Genomic DNA, 20,968 nt, shown 5'->3' on the forward strand with positions numbered 1-20,968 from the left:
CTATACAACAACTGAGTTTCATGAGCTCTTTTTAAGGTCTGAAAATGGTAGAGCTGTGTATTTGGGAGATGCTTTATAATTACTTTATTTTAAATAGATATAATTTTATATATGTTATATATGTTTTCAAGGCTAAATGAATAAGTATCTTCTGTGGCTTTGGTTTTATTTTTGGTTTTCTGCTGATATGTATCATTAGCCCTCTTAGGACACAGATTGTGTCTAGAGGTTTGGAAGCCTTGTTGAGAAAAGAGAACAGGGAAAAGGTGCAACAAAACTTTAAAAGTGAAATAAGGAGTGGAACCATTTTTTAGAAGTTCTTTGATTTCCAGCTCAGCCCCGCAAGCATATATTCTTGCAAAAAAAGAAGCATTACTGAGTTTGAAACAATGTTCTGTAGTTTTAAAGCAACCAGAGAGTTTCACTGCCTACACAGAGTAAGGAAGAGTATCATTACAAAACTTCAGTGGACAGATTCTCTGGCAATAACATTCCCATTGACTTTCATGGGAGGAAATGTGCTGGCTATGGCACTATAGAATTCATCTTAAAGTCTGGCTTTCCCAGCTATGCTGCTTATTCTTGCTAATAACCAGTTTGTAATTGTTTACTCCTCTCTCTGTCTTTTTTCATTTGACATCATTCGGCTTCTTTTGTCTGTTTTTTTCAAATCTGGTTTCTATTACTTGTCTGGTTTTATGTTGTTTGTTTGGTTTGGTTTATGGGTTTGGGGTTTTTTTGGTGCTGTTTTTTTGTGGTTTTTTGTTTGGTGTTTTTTTTTTCTCCATCAGCTGTAGAGCCTCAGTAGCTGTTTCACTAAAGCACAAATTTGCGTATCTAAGCTACTGTATGCCAACACAGCATCCTGAGCTGCTGGCCATTGCTTTCTTGTGTAAAACTTTTCTTAATATTAACACTCAACAGATATGCTTGGAAGCTGCATGTAACTTTTACAAAAGGTTTCAGAAGCCCTCAGAGCCAGTCTTCCTTTGGTAATTCATGTAATCACAGTTAATGTGATAACTGTTCAACTCTGAGTTGCAATTAAGAAATGGAAACCTGACAAGCAGTACCAGAAATGCTAAACTTACCCATCTGTAGAAGAGAATTCAACTGTAAAACAGAAATAATAACCAGATTAACATCATATTTGAGAACTAATTGGGTATTATAACTGTATGATCAGCTGCCCTACTTTAGCATCTCTTTCTTTTTTTTTTTTTTAGTAAGCATAGTAGTTAAGTGATGCACACTTTTCATATGGTTAGCAAAGATTCATTGTTATAATGTAATTTCAAAGTCCTATGATTATCTGAAAATTCAGATAAAACTTGTTTTTATTATGTACAGATACAGTCACTGTGCTGTGACTCTACCCACATTAGCTTTCAGTGTACCATGCCATATTTTTTAATAACTTTGATGTTGCTACCCTGTTTCCCTGAAAATAAGACCTACCCCAAAAATAAGCCCTTGCATGATTTTTCAGGATTTTTGAGGATGCTCAAAATATAAGCCTTGCTCCAAAAATAAGCCCTAGTTATAGTTCATTTAAAAAGTCACTTTAAATAGTCCAGACGGCTATCCAAGTAAAAAAGTAGTAAGTTTTGGAGCAAAAATTAATATAAGCCCCCATCTTATTTTCAGGGAAACAGGGTAGTTTCCATGTGTCTACTTGTGTCTTGTTTTAAGGTCATGTACTCATCCTTTAAAAGTACGCTTGTGAGAATTATATTTGAGAATATTTTTGTGAGTTGTGTTTGTGCCATTAAATATTTTAAAAGAGAGAATATAAAAATTCCAGCGAGACTAATGGTGAGAAAAACTAAGAAGGGACACGAGCATAGAAAGGAGCAAAACAAGAAATGGCTTCAAGAAGGTTGAGAGTTATGTGGCTGCAGCCCAGGCTAAGCTGTGTGCACTGTAAAAGGGGATGGAATCTGTAGATCTGAAGGAGTGACCTTGTACCACTTTGGTTAAAGAAGTCTTTACCAGCAACTGTAAAATGTTTGGCAAAAGGGAAAAGATATGATCTGCTGTTGCTTCTGGTATTATTTATCTCTAAGTTCACAGGACACTTCTAAAGACAGGGTTCCTGTGTCCAGGATTTTATCACTTATCTCTAATTGTATGCTATTTTACAAAAGCCTCTCTGTGTTGGTAATAATCCCTAATGAAAAATGTGCCTATGTTTACAAACTTTCTCTGAAAGCTACTTTTGTAATTTTAACAAAACATTAGAAAAACAACAGACTTGAAACTGAATCCACCCATAAAAGTCAAGTATTTGCTTTGCAGTGACAGGAGGACTTAAAGGATTGGGAATGGTGTATAAAAACCTTTTCTCTCAAGGTCAGCAGTTCAAACAGTGCAGTTAAGGCCTAAAACACACCACCGTCTGATTAATGCTTAGTGTCAATTACAGTTACACATAAATATGTGCTCACAGAGGTCAGAATATGGGGAAAGGCACATGGAGATGAATTGCTAAAGGTGTTTGGGCACTCAAACCTTGAGGTGGCACCTCAGGGGATCACAGAAAGGTGCTGAACTGCAGGTACTTCCATAACACTTAAGATCTTGGGACCTTTGAGGAGACATCATTCTGCTCATGCTGGCACTAAATTCTTCTGAAAACCTGTTCCTCGTTAACATATTTTAAACTACTTTTAATTGTGGCAACAGAGCATGACCTCCCCTCTTATCTTTAGATCTGCTGTCTTCAGACTGAAGCTGAGGTGAGACAGTGTGGATCTGTTGTGCTTGCTCTGCAGATGAGTGCAGGTTTGAAGGCTTAAGGGCTTAAAGTTTAGCATCTTTGTCCAGCACTAACTCCATTTCAGTAAATTGCTTTAGACATGATGGATGTAGTGACACTGAAGATATTTTTTGCAAACAGGTCCAGCTGTTACAGCATTCTTTGCTCCCTCAAAGTCACCAGGGTTCAGATGGTTGATGCGCAGCATCCTCTTTTCCTTTGCTTTCCCAGAAAGACTTCCTAAGTCTCAGAAATAAGAAACGCCTGGATTTAATTGTGAGAAGTTAATTATATTAGGTCTAATTTAAAGATTCCATAGTAGTCAAACTTTCCTGTTTGTGTTGACTGATAATCAGTTCAGTTTATCCACAACGTGAAGCCGATGGTTATTAATGGTTTAGAGTAGCAGAACCATAAGTGATTAACTATATGTGGCTACACCAACCAGACTGTCCTGTATACTTTCCTGAGTTAAATAAATTTTAGATTTTAAAATAGTCACTTCACTTAAGAATTGTACATTCTAAATTTCAAAGAGTGGAATAATCTTTAGAACTAATGAGCAATCCGTAATGCTTGAGGCATCCCAACAGCTCATGTGTAAGTTCACATGTATAATGCAATAGAACTTTTGGAGGACAATATCATACAAAACCAGAAGAGTATTGATTGTTAAGAGAATACCAACAAAGGAGAATATTTAATTATTATACACTGCTTTCTCAGGCATCTCAAAGCAATTTTCCTTTGCAATGCCTAATATTGTTGTTATTTTCATTAACTTGTGTAAGAAACAGGTTCTAGAACTACTCAGTCATTGGAGAGAGGCTGTTGTCACAATAATTTTTTGAGAAGTCCGTAGAAAGTGCTTTGGAGTAAATCTTCCAAAAATAAACTCTCTTGGACTTAGAAATTAAGTTCAAAATAATTCAGATGAACTTTGAATCAGCATTTGAAGTTCTGATTGCTTATCTAAGTTAAATATTAATTCTGAAATTTTTTGGGTTCTCTTCCAAAGTGAAATTTCAGGTTTACTACAGAGATTTTTGATTAAAATTATTAATAAATTCTACAGGATTAGGGACGATAAAGTACTGGTAAATTTACTGCACAAATTACAATGAAATAAGAAATTGATACATAATTATTGGTCTCAGGAAATGTAATTGATGTATTTTGCTAGTGATTTGAAGTTTGTTGCGTCAGCTGTATTCCTTCCAAGAAAAGGTATACCCTAGAATACTGCTTCAGGAAGGGCTAATTTGGGTACCAAAATAATTGGATTATATGAGATGAATTTATATCAGTTTCTCTTCACAGGTAATCTCAGACTACATTTCAGTCTTGTTAAAATATTTTGCTTATGTCTCACTGAAAAAAAAAAATGAAGTAAACAAACATATTGGTGTGCAAATTCCTCATCTCTTTTATGAGACTTTTGCTTTTAATATTTACTACTTGCAATTCTTCATGGTGGCCTTCTTAGAAGCTTTCCAGTTTCTGACAGCTGATGTTATCTTAAAGTCATTCCTACAAGACCAAAGAGTACAGTAGTCAGGGCTATTTCCTAATGCTCACTATTATTGCCACTATTTTAATCCAGATTTCTAGATTAAATGCTTTGTGGTTTGCAAAGGATACCCTTAAGGGCACAGCTAATGTCAGCATGACAGCCAGTGTCAATGAGATGCAAATTAAAGAAAAAGATTATCAGAAGGATGACAGTAAATATAGAAAGAAATCAAGATAGAAGGTTACCTGGAGTGATACAGGTCTTTATTGCAGTGGATTTTCCCACACAAAAGCTGTGAGTTTTTAAAGTGTGGGTTTGCATTTTCTCTACTGTTGCAATAATGTTTGTTTCATTATTTCATCAATTGTAATTATACTAATATGAGAAAGTAAAAAAAAAGCGTAGTTGAATTTGAGCTTTTCCATCCCTATTTGCTATTTGAGTATTATGCTTGCCCATGAGATGTGAAGGCTGACTCTCTTCTGTTACAATCTATAATAAATTATGTTTTATAAGGCTAAAACTATGCTATCTATGTCGAGTTACAAAGTTAGTTTCTTCCAGGAGCGTCTGCTTCTATCATCCTGTAAACTTACTCCACAGGAAGCCTATGGAGCGTTTTCCGTTGGCTTAGTCCTCCCAGTAAGGTACCTGGGAGAGGTAGTAGGAAAGCTTCCAAAAAAATTATAAGAGCTACCTATTATACTGAAATGGTTTTCTTACCACTTTTTCCCTGCCATCTCTACTATTCAGACTGCATAATTCTTTTCAACTGAGCCCTCACTTATCAGCATTAGATTCTTATTTAAAATGTAATTTTTGTTGTGAACAATAGTATCCAATATTTTAGATATTTTTTTTAAATTGCTGTTAAAATACCAGAGATCGAGTTTCCAGACCTGTCTGAAGTATGTCTTTCTGAAGTCTTAATCCCTCTTTACCTCAATTCTGTCTTCATTGAATGGGGATATTTTAATAATTATTTCTTTTTTCATACCAATTTTAATTTAGCTTTTAAAACTTTTAAACTGTATTTTTTTAAATAGAGGCTGCTTTAGTAGGGATCCACTCTATTACTACATAAGTAGTAACATGTACGTACATGGAGGCTTGTCAGTGATGTGCACTTGTTAGTGTCGCATTGTAACAACAACTCAGACAAGTCAGCATTGAAAAGACAAGCATAGAAAAGTACAAATAAAAACAAGAGGAATATACAAGAAAACTTAAAAATGGAAATGTACACTTTGCTATATCGTGATTTTGTTATAGGGAACTGAATTTCCTTTTTTTCTGAGATGCAGCCTGCAAATGTGTGTCAGTCAGAGGGAGATGACACTTCTAAAAGTTGGTGGTTTTCTAAGTCAATTATCTGTAATTGCACCTTTGCAAAATATGATGCATAAATGCATTCATTTTGCACAGTTCATGTTTTCCCATTGAGTACAATTTAAAGATAATCATCTTGCCAATATTCTAGTAGAAAATCCAACAACCAGGAAAAAAAAATCTACATTCTCAGATTATAATGACTGTCAGAAATCCTGAAAATGTGGACAACAAGTAATATTGTTTGGAAGGTTGCAGAAGACCAAGGCTTCACTGCTTCATTGTGGTCATGGGAGACGAAGGCTTCACTGCTAAAATCGAGGCATTAAAAAAACATTCATGGATGTCAGTGGAATTACTGCGTTCTTAGAGTATGTTTAAGTGCCTCACTGAACTTGGGTGTTATAATCATTTGTAACCTTAGAGGCTACAGAAGCTAGTTACTATAGAAGCACTACCATGTCAAAATTGCTTTCAAATTGTATGGTTCTCTTACTATATTTCCTGTAAAATTCTGACCTGCACTTGTGCCAGAACAGTTTTGTTTTCATAAACAGACATGAATAACATAATCTTGGCATCTAGGGAATGCTTTTTCTTAGTTTTGTGAAGGAAAATGGCAAATGCAGATGTTGGAAATCAGATAATCTATTTTTAGATGATCATTCAAACAGTGGAAATCTATTTTATCATGTATGGAATTTGGATACGCTTTTGTTCCATTTCTGCATCTCCTGTAATTTTCAGGCTTACTAAAGGTTTTTCAAAGTTTTACAATTTATCTAAAGGTTTTAGAAAGAGTGGATCTGTTTTTCCAAACTCATAATGTGAATATGAACACCAGCAAAAATTCATGAGAGATTCTAAGCCACAACAGCTTTTTGAAAGGTTAATTGCTACTCACATCTCAGAGCTACAGTCTGTAGTATTAGTACTGTGGGCAACTATTACTGAGCTCCACGGTTGCTTCACCACAAAGAATTTGCTGCATTTGCACATTGCTGTTACATGGTCATGATTTTGTAGGCATTGGGAAGAATCTGGCAAGAGCTGCAAGTAAAGCAAAACAAAAAGTATAATTTCTTTTAAAAAATATTGAAACCTTCTTGGCTGTCATGAATATTTCTTTCTCTTTTCTGCATTGAAAACTTGCTTCCTAAATTTAGCATTTAATAATGAGGACGTGGTTCAAAAACACAAACGGACTAAAACAGATCTAAGTTTTTAAAATTATGCATATTATCTATGGTAATTAGTAGAAAGTCATGGTCATAAAGCACTCTTATTATTGTGGTTACATGACCATGAATTTTCTCTGTTGCTCTTACAAAAATATGTATCATAAATATTATCTCCATCTGGGAAGCTAAAGAATGCTTTCCCACAGACTTCCTTTGTGTTTGGACTGAAGTATGATGTATTTCAAACAATCTGAAAAGTATTTAAAACAAGCTCAGAACAGGATGGGATGATTGCCAGGCCATTACAGTATAACCTTTATGCAAATTTTACTTTGACACATATTTGTGACAGTGTTCAGCAATAAATTTTAAAGGCTGCCAGCGTTGTCTAGACTGCAAACCAAGAGACTGTTGCACATCAAGTGCAATAGTTGGAGTTCAGCTACCTAAAATGGTCATGAAAGTATTTGTATTTATACACAGTTCATAGTCACGCACTATCGCTTCACCAAAGCAATATTACATGCTTCCAGGAACCAACGTAAAGAGCTTTAGTTTTGTGCAGTTTATACTCAGAAATTTCTAATTTTGTGCGGGTTTGCAATACTTGTCTGGAAGAAAACTTTTAAAACATTGGTTTTTAAAATTAATCTTTTAAAAGTTCTGATTGGTAAGGGCTATTTATTTGCTGTTTGTAGTCTATAAATTCTCTGTTGTAGGTCTTGTTAAATGGACTGATGACCACTTGCTAAAATGACACTAGATTTGTAATTAATACCACATTTTTGAGAGAATGAATGGGCATAGTAGGCAGAAAACAGATTTAGCAGCTTAGCAAAAGGGAAGTGGAATTAAAACACTTCAGCAAAACCTTCTGAATTACATGACATCACTATCCACAGCACGCTTTTCCATTGGTTAAAAAAAAATTTAAAAAAGGATTTTGCTTCTTAGAACTGTCCCTCTGGCACTTTCACGAGCATAATGTTCACTTTGAATTAAGAATCAAGTGAAAACAGAGAGATCTGAGAGGTACACAGAGATACGGCTTCCATCAAAAAACAATAAATACAGCAGTAACCTGGGAAGTCAGTATTAAAGCATTCCTGCCTATATTAAAGAGCCTTTGAAAGAGCCATAGCTATGGCTGAGCAGCTTTTTCAGCACAACCCTCTACTGCAGACATGACCTGTGCTAAAAGCAAACGCTTTTCTGTTAGTGGTGCTGTGTCTGAGGAGGAGTCACAGAAGAGCAGGCCACCTTGGCCAGCTCTGGAGGCTGAGGCTTTGAAGCAAGGAGTTCTTTGCTACTCCTGTTGTGGAGTATTTGGCTGTAGTATAATAGTAGGGTGTTGGGGAAGTCCACAGGTATCTGAGCAGTTCCCATGCAGTACTTAAAAGCCAGCAAGCAAAGAGAACAACCTGTGGGCTGAACTGCAGCACAGTAGGAGCCATCTGCAAAACATTTTCCATCATTGTTTTTTTGGTGGTTTTCGTTTGTCTGTTTTCTTGCTTTCTGCCACGGTAATACATATGATGTAGAGGTACCTAAAACTGTGTTGCTTGTGCTCGTGTCCTTTTACTGCTCTCTCTTAATGGCAATGTAAAAGGCTTGTGAAGACAAGGGAGTCTGTGCTACAGATAGGGTGTATTGAATATTGCTTTACAAAATGAAACAATACTGTTTCTGCTGCCAAAAACTATTCCAGGCTCCAGAGGATATGGCCTAAAATGGTTATGAATTCAAATTTAGAGGGATATTCTTCCTCCTATGAAAAAATTCCAGGCAGTAATACTGCTGCTTTATGGTGTGTGTATATATATATATATGCATGTCTATGTGTGCTGAGGTGACTGTATTGCAAACGTAAACCAGATCCTTACTCTCCTTCATAACTCTGTGACAGCTGATGTCTAATGCTTTTACAACAATGGAACACAAGGAACTTGGCTTATGCACGCTGCATTAATGAAAAATTGGCTCACTGTAACATGAAGTTGTCCTTCAATAATGTGCTGTATTACAGCAATTACTTTCATATCTTAAGTTTCACATTGTTTTTGGAGTCTCACCTTACATAAAAGCTAGAATAACAAATGCAATATGTAAAATATTTATGTTAAATGGAAGTTTATTTATCCCTTCCTGTAAGATGCCCTCTTCCCAAATATTTTTGCACACAGCAGATTCAATTAAACAATGGTTTCTATTTCAATATCCTGAGTGTCTTATTCATTTGAATAGTTTTCCTTTAGTGTAAAATGTATCATCTAATATACTGATCAAAAAAAATTCTGTAAGGAGCTGATTCTGTTCTTGTACTACATGTTTTAATCTTTTGAGTGGTATCCTCAACCTTTTTAAAGAAGACAGTTTGCATGCATTAATAATCACTGGTATGTAATTCATGGCTGTTTGATATGAAGGCATAAAATACATGAAAAAAATTCAGCAGTGCTAAAGCTCATGTCTTGTGCTGCATGTAACCTTAGCTTCAAAATATTTTAAAAGCTGACAACTTTAGTACATTGAAAATGAAAAAGCAAAAATTTGGGAATGTAAATTAAACTACTACTTTCCTACCTCCACTACACTTTTCTTCTGATAAATGCCAAGCTGTATTCGTCTCACACAAATTTAGTAGTGATTGTATGTGTGCATCACACCTCACTACATCTGTTGAAATTATTCCAGCACAGTAAACTCACCTGTTTACAAATATTCTTTACTGCTTGATAGATGATAAGATGATGTGGTAGATGAGCATTATCCTGTTTACGCTTTACACTTGTAAGAAGTGAAACAGCCAAAGAGTGAATATGAGAAGAAATAGGACAAAAAAGACAGGGATATTGAAGATGTTTTTAAGTGGGATAAGATTAGAAAATAAGTATGTGGAAGTTAATTTATTTTCCATGTATTGATCATCCAATTCTCAATTGCACAAAGCTTTCTCAGCTCATGAAAATGACTCCCGGTTGATCAGTTTGTCTGTTTCCAAGCCTTCCTCAATATTGCTAGTGAAAGTCAAAAATAATTTAAGGATAAATTCCTCTGTATTTGTATCTCGGCTAATATTCTTGCGGGTACATATTCTGCAGGACTTGTAATTTAGCACATTTCACAAACAATTTATGAAGCTTTTAGTGAAGTCATATTGTAATTCTTACTGTAGGTTCTTTTGCAATATATGTCTTAAATCAATTGATCATGTTTTTGCAGACTGAAGCCTATGAATAATTATGACTGTGGAGAAATCAGCTTTCATCAGATTCAGAAGAAATACATATATTCCTGAATTTTGCTCTCTTGGGAATAGTAACAAAAGCCTCACATTAGACTGTCAATTGATTTTTTTTTTTTCTGGGTCATCCATGCTCTCTGTTACACAAGAAAATCCTTCTTTGTCCTACCCATACTCTTCTAATCAGCATGGTAAGATCGCTAAATCTTTGCCCTCACTCCTGCATCTTCAGAAATGCTTTGATTTTTTTTTTTTCTTGTTTCATATACGAAGCTCAGTGTGGTTTTATTAAACTCTTTAGCCTTTTGGAGTTTATGCATGTATAAGGGAAAGATCATTCAGTGACATGAGAATACTGTGTATTTTATTCCTTGCAAGCATCATCATTTCACAGGGTTTGATTTCAGGCTCCAGGCAGCAGCCAAGCAGAGCCGTGCAGTCACAGATTAGGAAGGGAATATGTAGTAGTTGCAGAAAAGAGTGAACGGCTTCCACGAGTCTTATTCCACTTTGGTGTGAGGGGGAGAGCTGTCCCAAACACCCTCAAGAGCTGTTTTTGTCGTGGTGATGATTGTTTCTAGTCCCGTCACCCAGCACTCATTTCTACAGTTGCATAAAATCTCTACTCAAATGCATTTATGAAACTATCTGACAAAAAAATAGCTGTTCTGTGTCTTTCACGGCTTCCTTAGCAGGTGTGGTCTGCAGTGACTTGGTCTCTGATTCTGGGCTTCTCTCTCAGACCTCTCCATTACGCACAACTCATGCAGGACAAGCTCTCTTGTGTCAACAGCATTGCCTCATGAAGCATAATAATGACAGTTTAAATGTCAGCACTGTTAGTCATTGATGATTGTCTGAGGGTTTAAATAGAAATGTCTTATTTTCTAGCCACTATGTTCAGAGAGAGTGTTTACCAGCAGCAAAGTATAATTGTGGAGCTTTGATCTTTGCTTTGAAATGTCTTTTAAAGTGCAAAGAAAACTCGTCTATGCTGAGAACAACATTAGAGGCTATTTCTGGAGTTAGACCAGGATTCTGAAGGTGAAAGGACACTTCTCCAGCTCTCTCAACAAGTCCCTGGGAAAGTTAAAAATAAGTCTTTCTGAAAAAAAAAATTGGCACTTGTTATTTGAGAAAATTTCTTTATTCCAGGAACTGCCTCATGTAGCAGAAATTTATTTACCATCTGTGTAGACTTGAAAAATTTTCCATCTTACCAGATACACAACTGAAATAGAAACAGATTTTCCGTCCCTATGCTTTCCACCGACCTCTGCTTTAGGAGAGTGCTGTTGTGAAAACTTAGGAAATTTTTTGTGTTCTCCAAAGCGGGGTAGCTCAATTATAGCCCATCTGTCAAACTCTGAAGTTCTAGTTGTGACCTCTAATGATGTCACCTTGCTGTTGCTAAAGCGTGTCACTTGGGGGAGGGAAAAGAGGAGTTTACAGACCCGGTGGCTTAAAATATGTGCTTGTTTTAGTTAATGTTATAGTTGTTTTAATTACTGTTATAGTACTGACTTATAATCAAAAAATAGCCACTTGAAAAATGAATTTATTTTTGACTCAGTACAGATGTACTGCAACTGCAGGGGGAGAAAAAAGGCTTTTGTTTTGTTTTAAAAAAGCTGAATCTTGAAAGTAACTGCTGAATCTTGAAGTAACTGTTGCTTTAAAATGTGAAGCAACCTGTCTGTTCATAACTCTGCATGTCACTCCTGAGTACTGGTGTGAATACACAGGCCAGAAACCAACACAAGCAATTCCTGGGAAAGAGAAAAGAGAAAGGATTTCAGGAAGAGATGTCAGGGTACATAAACTTAACTTTTGCTTGCAGTTGCTGGTTGTTGAGGTTTCTTTTCTTTCACGTGTTCTGTGGGTACATTTTACTTGTCCTTTTATGCACATGGAGGATCCTCAAGAACCATGGGGGCTGACTCTTATTTGATGCTTAGATGTCTTTTGATCCCATCTACCAAAATAATGCTTGTGTGAGTGACAAGTTTGGTGTAAAAGGCAGGCGTCAAAAGCTTCATCTTTGAAATCCTACAGTCTGATTTCCTTAAAGAATAAAAAACCTAATAATAACCCCCCCCGCCCCACTGCCATTCTTATTTTATTTGCATTTTTTTCTGCCTTAGCTATTTTTACCTGCCTCAGTGTTCATTATGTTTTGTTGAAGGGGCGTGTCCTGTATAGCCCTATCATAGTTGCTTTTGTTTTAGTCTTTGAACTAGTAGAACCGTATGACATGTGACATTGTTTTAAGTAGAGGAATTAGTGAGCCCTTTAATCTGGCAATTCTGATCTGTATTTTAAATTGCATTCTGTCTATTTTTGGACTTTTGTAGAACTTTTCTATTTGACTGCATATGGTAAGGTAAGCTATTTTATATTTGAGAAAAACCATGTGATTGTGAAAATAAGCAGGTGTGATTTTTAAGCCATTCTGTATTCTTTCTCATTGCTAAAATGATGAAATTAGAATTTATATTCTCAACATGCAACTACATGTGTTATTCAACAACAAATATTTTAAAATGTGAGTTGCAGGTCCCAAAGAAGCAGAAGTTTTTCCCATTGTTTTTAGTTAGGTTTGTGCTAGTGGGTTAAGGCATGTATGTGCTGTAGTGTTTTAGCTTGGGCCAGGACCATGCTTTTTAAGTGAGTTTGCTGATCGATGTAATATAAAGCATGATAAGTGACATGGTGAAAGATGTGAGATAGTGAGATTCAGTGTGGATTGCCTGATTTGATAGCTGCATGGCTGATTTGATAGATGCTAATGCAGTGCTTCACAAATAAAAACTGTATTTTAGGATTGCCAATAGCCAGGAAAAGATTTTCAGATATAAGGAAGAAAAAAAGGATCTCAGAGGGTAGCAGATTCATATCTGCATAGTGCAAGAGGTATGAATTGAAAGACTAGGTTTCAGATGTAGTCACAGTATTGTACACTTCCATCGCTTGTAATGTGAAGATGTTTGACTGCCCTCTACCCCAACCAAACAGGCTGCAAGATACATAACTGTTATAACTGGACAACATTACCAAAAAGTTTTCTGAAGACAGATTTATAAAAAGGATCAGTACATTACAGTTTCCTTTTAGGTGCATTTGAGAAATATTCCATGGTAGAAGAACATGGCTTTCTGACTTGAGGTTAAAATTTAGCCCCTAAACAAACTAAGCAGTCTCTTGAGATTTTTATAGTTTTTGTATCAGTTGTCTGAAATATATCAAATCAAATGTAAAACTAGTGAAGAGTATCTTTCCCCTTGTGCTTTCTAGTTCTGTCACTAATTCCCAGTAGTCTTGTGGTAACGTGTTCATCCTGTCGGCCAGCTGTTCAGCTCTCTGTGAATGCATCCTCCTGATGTGCATTTCCCAGCATTTTACAAGTCAGTGTCCTATTCCACTTCAACATAAAACTTTTTTGAAAACAAAACTATATACCACCAGGGATCTAGACAGGGAACATAATATAAACAAAATCAAAGTCAGCCTGAATAAGTGACGAATGAGGAAATAACAAATATTATGCAGTATAAGCACTAAGATGCTCTTTGTATGTGTTTGAAATAGAAATAGAGAGAGGTTATGTCTTGTATAAGAGGGATTCTTTTTCTTGTCTCTGACATAATTAGCTTTCTTTTGCTTCTCTGAATTTCTGCCTGTAGTATCAGGGAACTCTTTGTTTCCCTTCTGTAGTCCCTTGATATTAAAACCCTATAGTAAAGCAAATAATATCCCCCACCATTAGTATTAGCTTCAGTCTTTGATAAGGACAGAATTGTGAGCTACAAGGTAAGGTTTGTCTGTATAGGGGGAGTAGAAAGTGTACAAGCAGACTAAAACAGAAATAGCTGATTTGTTCCCTCTTAGAACACATTTTCACCAAACATGGCTTGTGGGAATATTAAACACCAAGTGTTAAGAGAGCTGAAAATAGACATGGTTTTACCCCTGGTATTACCCCAGATTCTTCAAGACGAAAGAGAAATTCAGCAGCTAGAAATCATTTCTCTCTCGTAGTCATCCCATGACCGTTTGTGGTGGGTATTTTTAAAATCAAAAATGCAAAGGAAATGTTTGTCTGCAGTTTAAGACTCTTTCTTTGTTTATTGTGAAGCCTATGCATTTCATTCAGCGGCATATGGTACTTGGATTCCATTTGAAATGTTATTCTATACAGATAGGGAAAAAAACTCTGTTGTGCAAAGGATTGTGTAATAGTAAGTATAGTTTACAGTGGCTATTTTGGATTTGGGCCATCTGTCTGATTTGGATGCTCTCTCTTATTTAACACCTACTGGGATTTGCACCCAGGCCACAATACCAGCAGGCACAGCAAATGTGGACTGTGGCTTAACCCAGTAATGCATAAGGAGGCTCCATGTCGAGAGGAATCTATGGCATCTACTTGATTACACTCTTGGTCGTTCTGTGCCTGAGTGGTTCTCATTACTCCATGACAAATAGTGAGATTTGTCTTCTTTAGCATGACCAAAGCACAAAATCTTCTACCTTTGTCTGAGCGCCCCCATGTAGTATGCATATGTATTATGTAGCAGTAGTTTTGATCATTTTTGGCAGCATGTGGAACAGTTGCTTTGTGATTATACCATTTCACATGATCTGTAGGGAAATAAGATAAGCATTCATTTGTTCTAGTTAAGTTTGTCCTGTAGAAACAATCTCCATCTGTATTTTGTGTTTTAAAAGGCAGAATAAGAATTTCCAGAAATATTGATTGTAGAAGCTTTTTGTTAAAAAACATATAATATTTATCACATAATGTCCAGAAAACACCCTACCTTTTGAGTTGTTGTTTAGAGAATCTAAGTGAAATTAGCAGATTGAGAGAAGAGTTACTGATAATAAGATCAGTACAAGCATGAATAAATCAAAGCAGACAAGTCATCTTATTTATTCTCAATCAAAGGCAGAGCGGATGTTAAGGCTTGAGAGTTCCTTGAATTCTAATATTTCATTAAATCTTGAGAGTATAGCATGCAGGAAAAATGAATATTTTATTATTATTAATATTTTTTGTATCCAGTGGAATCATATTAAATATGTAACTTTTAAAAGGAATATCCCAGTTGAAATAACATAATGTCCATAAACTAAGAGGAAGATATTATAAAAAGAGTTTGGCTGTGTTCCAGTGGTTTTTGCAAGCTTAAGCTTATTGACTGACCTTTGGTAGCCAGAAATTTTGAACTATCAGTGAAATCTGTTAATAAATAACCATTTAATTATGCTTTTTACTTAAAGATTTCCTGTGGAATAAAATAGAAGATTAGTTCCGATTGGGGCATATGATCTTTCAGGAGTGTTCTGATTACTTCTGCCAGATGTTGAAAGAGAGTTGTCTTGGCAGTTGCTGGAGCCTTCCACATTTCCTTGGTTTCAGTGAGTGTCAGAAAAGGTGCTGTCTTACTAGTGATGGAGAAATTTCAGCTGGGTTGTATCTAATGTGAAATGGACCACCTCACCTGGGAGAGGATATGGTCAGTTGTATGTAGAGATAATAGCAGCACAAAGTCTGGATGTATTGGTGAGGAGGTTACACGCAGAAAAAAAGACAATTCTGGGATAGTGCCAATTTATCACTTACTGCTGTACCCTCACTATCCATACAGAAGAATCCTATTCTTTTTAACTAACTGGATTCATTGGACGTGACAATTTGTCTATAATCTTCTATAAGAAGCAAAAGGGTTTCATGACTATTAGAAAATATACTGATAGAAGGACAGAGAAAAATTTGTAAAGAAGAAACAGGTCTCCAGTGTTAACATTTCACTTAAATGAACTGCTTCATGTGAGCCAGAGCTCCTACAATCAGGCAGTCTTTGCTAAATCTTTGCTAAATTGTGCTGCTGTGGAATTTACTAACCAGAAAGATAATGCTTGTTCCTTGAAAGAAAAACTCAAAAGATTTGATAATTAGCTCTCAGAGGAGTCCATTGGTTATTTTACAGCTGTGGAAAAAAACAGTAGAGACCTTATTTATTGACCTCGCTATCTGATAAATCAGGAAGAGATCAGTGTCATGGAATCTTTTTGAACAGACCACCTTCTGACACTGGGAAAGATCCAGATGAGGTCAAAACCCTCAGCTTCCTGTCTCAGAGAGGAAAAGGAGAAAAAGATCTGATAAACATAAAGCTACACAGAGCTGCTTTAGAAATCTCTGGAGATGAAGGGAGGTGGGGGAAGAATGTTAAAAAAAAATCCTCTTGTTAAATGTAGCGAGACAGTACATGCATTCAATAGATATCAAGAAAACTCTGATTTACATTTTTTCCAGTTTGATTACACTGTCAGAACTTAGCCTGAAACTTGAGAATCAGTAATGAAACATTCCCCAGCAGACACAATCAGAGAAAACACAGTCATTACCTCACTAACCAGAGCGTTAAATACACTTCCAAATGTTACCACTCCAGGGATGGATCAGAGAAGCAGGGTTAATAACAGAGGGGAACTTAGCCCAGTGGCCAGCACTCTTGCTTAGGTCAAGTGCTGCTTTAGCTTTGGGAAAGAAGCTTATCCTGCCTACCATTTTCAGATCCCAAAAATGGAGTTAGTGTTGTTTTCCTTTGTCATGTGTATTGTGAGGTTAACCATATTAAAGGTGCACTGAAATGTTGTATTAATAAGAGCCATACAATTATCTGAGATACATAGATGGAAGTTCCTCAGGAGTCTCAAAAAACAGCTTCCAGTGCTGCAGTATTGCTTCTGCTTGTTACACTCTCTTCGTTTCTCTATTAAAACTCATAGTTTGTTCCCAGTGAGGGCAAGTATCCCATTTTTGCAGCACCCATATTTAAAAATCTGATTTAGATGAAATTTTGATATTTGCACAGTCCCATACGAAATAACTTCTAGGTGTGCTCTTACTCATTTGCACGTGTTTCCTGTCTCTCTGAGGTCTCCAGCTAGAGGAAACTGGGTGACCCTTTTCCCAATGCCTTTTTCTGTCATTCTTCTCCTTAGAATCATAGAATCATAGGATGTCCTGAGTTGGAAGGGACCCACAAGGATAACTGAGTCCAACTCCTGTCCCTGCATATGCCAACCCCACAATTCACACCATGTGTCTGTGGGTGTTGTCCAGTCTCTTCTTGAACACTGACAAGCTTGGGGCTGTGACACCTCCCTGGGGAGCCTGTTCCAGTGCTCCAGCACCCTCTGGGTGAAGAACCTTTTCCTAATGTCCAACCTGAACCTCCCCTGGCACATCTTCCTGCCATTCCCTCGGGTTCTGTCATTGGTCACCAGAGAGAAGAGTTTGGCACCTGCCCTTCCTCCTCTCCTTGTGTGGAAGCCATAGACCACGATGAGGTCTCCTCTCAGTCTCCTCTTCTCCAGGCTGAACAAACCAAGTGACTTCAGCCACTCCTCATACGGCTTACCCTCCAAACCCTTCACCAGCCTTGCAGCCCTCTTCCGAACGCTCTCCAGTAGCTTTATATCCTTTTCAACCTGTGGCGCCCAGAACTGCTCACAGTGCTCCAGGTGAGGCCGCACCAGTGCAGAGCAGAGCGGGACAATCACCTCCCTCGCCCGGCTGGCAATGCTGGGCTTGATGCATCCCCAGTGGGCCCTCTTGGCTGCCAGGGCCTAGTGTTGGCCTTAAGCAAGTATTCCTTTCAGCTCTTTATCCATCTCTCTTCAGAAATTGCACAAAAGCTCAGTCTTTTTTGAGGGTATGTACTATTGAATTTAATTGCATGTTTAGAGATATTTTTCTTCCTAAACATAAATGTTTGTGGCAGCAAGAGAATTTAGCATAAATGAAGTCAGAACCATTCTTTTAAAACAGGCAACTGAACCCTGGACAAGGGAAAAAGAAACTCTCAGAATGAAAAGGCCTCTCCTGGGCATGGTTGCACTGGATGATAAACATAGCAGATGGATCCAAATCAGTTTGGTGAAACCCTAGTTTGTTGCTAGCAAACTCTCAGTTATTTCAAAAGGCCTCAGATTTCACCTATGGTCATCTAGCTCTCTGGGCCTGAGAGTAAGATCTCTTATTTCATCTTTTTCTTCTTTTTTTTTTTTTTTTAAATGGAGAAGAGTCAAATGGTATTTTGCTCATGTTAATAAACACACTGACTTAGTGGAACAAACATATTGGCACTTTTGTGTCACGTTAATATGAGTCAGAGGAACCACGATTCAACTCAAATAACAATGGAACTGCAGTTTATATTTTAATTTATTTTAATATTACATTTCTATACAGTAAAAAATACTTTTAGATTCTAAATGTTCTGTTCGTCGAATTGAGCAATCACTGGTCCATCACCACTTGCTACAAGGTGCCCTACATGCACCTGAAGCCTGTAGTGTTCTTGGTGATGTTCATCATCAGGGAGGCCAGCTGGTGGTGACTATAAATTCACCACAGTGTATTCACTAAGTGTATTTCTGCTTTGCATTTCTGAGACAGTAGTTTCACTCTTTTGGTCTCACTTGTGAGTCAGTAGCCAGAGTTTTCAGGCAATGTTACTTTCTTCCCCTGAGCTGATTTTGTCACGGTGTGTCTTGTGTTAAGCCAATAAACGTTGACATACACCACAGACAAAAATCAAGCCAAATAACCTAATATTAAATACATATATATATAATGATGTAGGGTTGGTATTTCTTCCATTCTCCTGGGATAATGCAGTCATATCTCATGAGATAATGCTTGATTAAATTGTGAAAAAGATACTGGAGTACACTTAAATGCTCTCAAGCTAGTTATCTCAAGTTCTCTAATAGAAACATTTTGATTGCATGAGGACATAGGCTAATCTGTGCCAGCTGCTCTGTATTTAACTATTCCAAAAGTCTCATTCTCCCTTCTCAAGCAGTTTTTTTTCTCTGCAGACATATTTCATGCAAAAGCTATGCTGACGTTTAAAGATGTTTTACGTTTTTGTCACAAGTTGTGGTGACAGTGTTTATTTCTTTTAATATCAGGAAACGCTACATCTAAAAGTCTGTTTGAAAGTGTAGCAAAACATCTTGTTATTTCTTTCTTTGTGAAGGGTAAATAACCATACAGCTGTATGGTTATTATAGGAATATAGGGAAAGTTTTAAGACAGAGTAACATTACTGCTTCATTATACAGGAGATTAAGTCTTATTTTTAAAGAAATTAGTAAACTTTCAGTCAAGAATGTATCCATTCTTTTTATTCCTCACCAGATTACTCATTAACTGGAGATAACGGCTATTGTTTAATTTTACGGACACACCTAGAAATAGTAGGTATAGAAACAGCATTGCCCTACTGTCTTGTTTAGTTTTCAAAGATATAAGCAATAGACATTCTTTCCCAAGGATTGTTTACTCCAAAATGTATAATGCTATTTTTGTTTAGTGTGTTTATTTAATGTGTGTTTGCAAGGGTAAATAAACTGGACTTTAGCAATTTTGTCGTTGCATTTCCAACTAACAGGTCATACTGCCAAAACTGTATTTGCATGAAAGCAAGGCAACACTTTTAAATATGGGGTTTGGGGTAAAAACACATATATGTTTGGAAGAAAGATCTGTTCAAGAAATATCACATTACCAAAAGTCACTGTGTTGCACTGGGAGAGTGTTCCAAGAGTCACAATTCTGAAGTGTGAATCACAGTAAAATCAGATTTTAATCCTGAAAAGCAAAGGATCAAGTCTAAAATGGAGAGTGGCATTTCAGGTTGTCATCAACAAAACCTTATTTCACAACAAAGAAAATAAGGTCAAAAATATACAAATGCTTCCACTTAGGACAGATTTTGAAACAAAAGTTTCTACTCCATTCCATGGTGGTTTATATCTTTTGTTTGAGGACTTGTTATTGTTACTGCACCATGGCTTCATGATTCATTAAACTTCTTTTCTGTATATGTAAGCAGACACATAGTGACATACCATAGGTTATCACACAGTTGCAAAGGCAAATGAGTCACCTGAAAAAGAAGCCAGCCCAGCTGAAATAGAAGTGTGCAAACTTTATTTTGCTTTGAACAAAAGCTTAATAATTACCATGGCATGTGCTTTTGCATCATAAGAAACTGAAAAACTTAGAATGATCAGATATTTCCATACAAATATAAGTGCAGAAGAGTATCCAAGATTTTAGATTTTGTATTAGTATAACAAGCTTTGTATTAGCATAACTTTTTACTTAAAAGATTTAACATGTAAAATGTACTTTACTGTAATCTAGCTAAACTGGAACATGCAGATATATAGACAGGAACCATTAACGCATACATTCTTCTTCCTGCAGATAATTCTTCATTATTCATTGATAATTTGATTTACCAACACTGACTGAATCTTGAAATTTTTCCTTTTTTATCAGTTCTACAAGCAGTCGTTATATATATCTGATCCTGGTCATTCTTATGTTCTGAAATTTCTTACATTTTAGTCTTATAAGGTCAATTAGGGTATCAGACTCTTGACTTAAATAATTAAGGATCCAGAAGGCACAATCCTTAATATTATTTGTAAACCAAAGAATTACAATAGTTTCACCACTTTCACTTAGCACCAGCCTCTAAATTCACTGAATTTTTGTAAGCACCATCATTGCTATTGAATAGTAACACTAACATGCTTTATCTGATCCAAAAATATAACATTATGACTTCTTGGATCTTATATTTGGATTTCAAAGACCTAGCAGGGGCCTTCCCATGTTTCTTATTAAGAGTAGAGAAAGTATTGTTAGATCTTTTAATTGCATCAGTTCTAGCATCTACTATAATCTGTCCCATCCTTTTGTAGTTATATGTCACAGTTATCTTTTGCATAATTTGGAACTTAAGTAATGCTGCGGCAGTCTATGACTCTCTCACTAAATATCTTGGTCGCTGGCCTAACTGTACAGTACTCCTTCCCACTTCTTTCCTCTCTGATTTTTCACTCAGTCT

The 20,968-nt window shown here is 36.4% G+C and overlaps 1 protein-coding gene across 5 annotated transcripts in view; it reads left to right on the forward strand.

Annotated features, from left to right (window-relative positions):
- Positions 1–20,968, forward strand: part of DLC1 (DLC1 Rho GTPase activating protein) — a 231,692-nt gene that overhangs the window by 18,129 nt on the left and 192,595 nt on the right. The gene's annotated exons all lie outside the window — the stretch shown is intronic.

The sequence above is a fragment of the Caloenas nicobarica genome, chromosome 4 (assembly GCF_036013445.1).
Source record: "Caloenas nicobarica isolate bCalNic1 chromosome 4, bCalNic1.hap1, whole genome shotgun sequence".
Taxonomy (NCBI): Eukaryota; Metazoa; Chordata; class Aves; order Columbiformes; family Columbidae; genus Caloenas; species Caloenas nicobarica.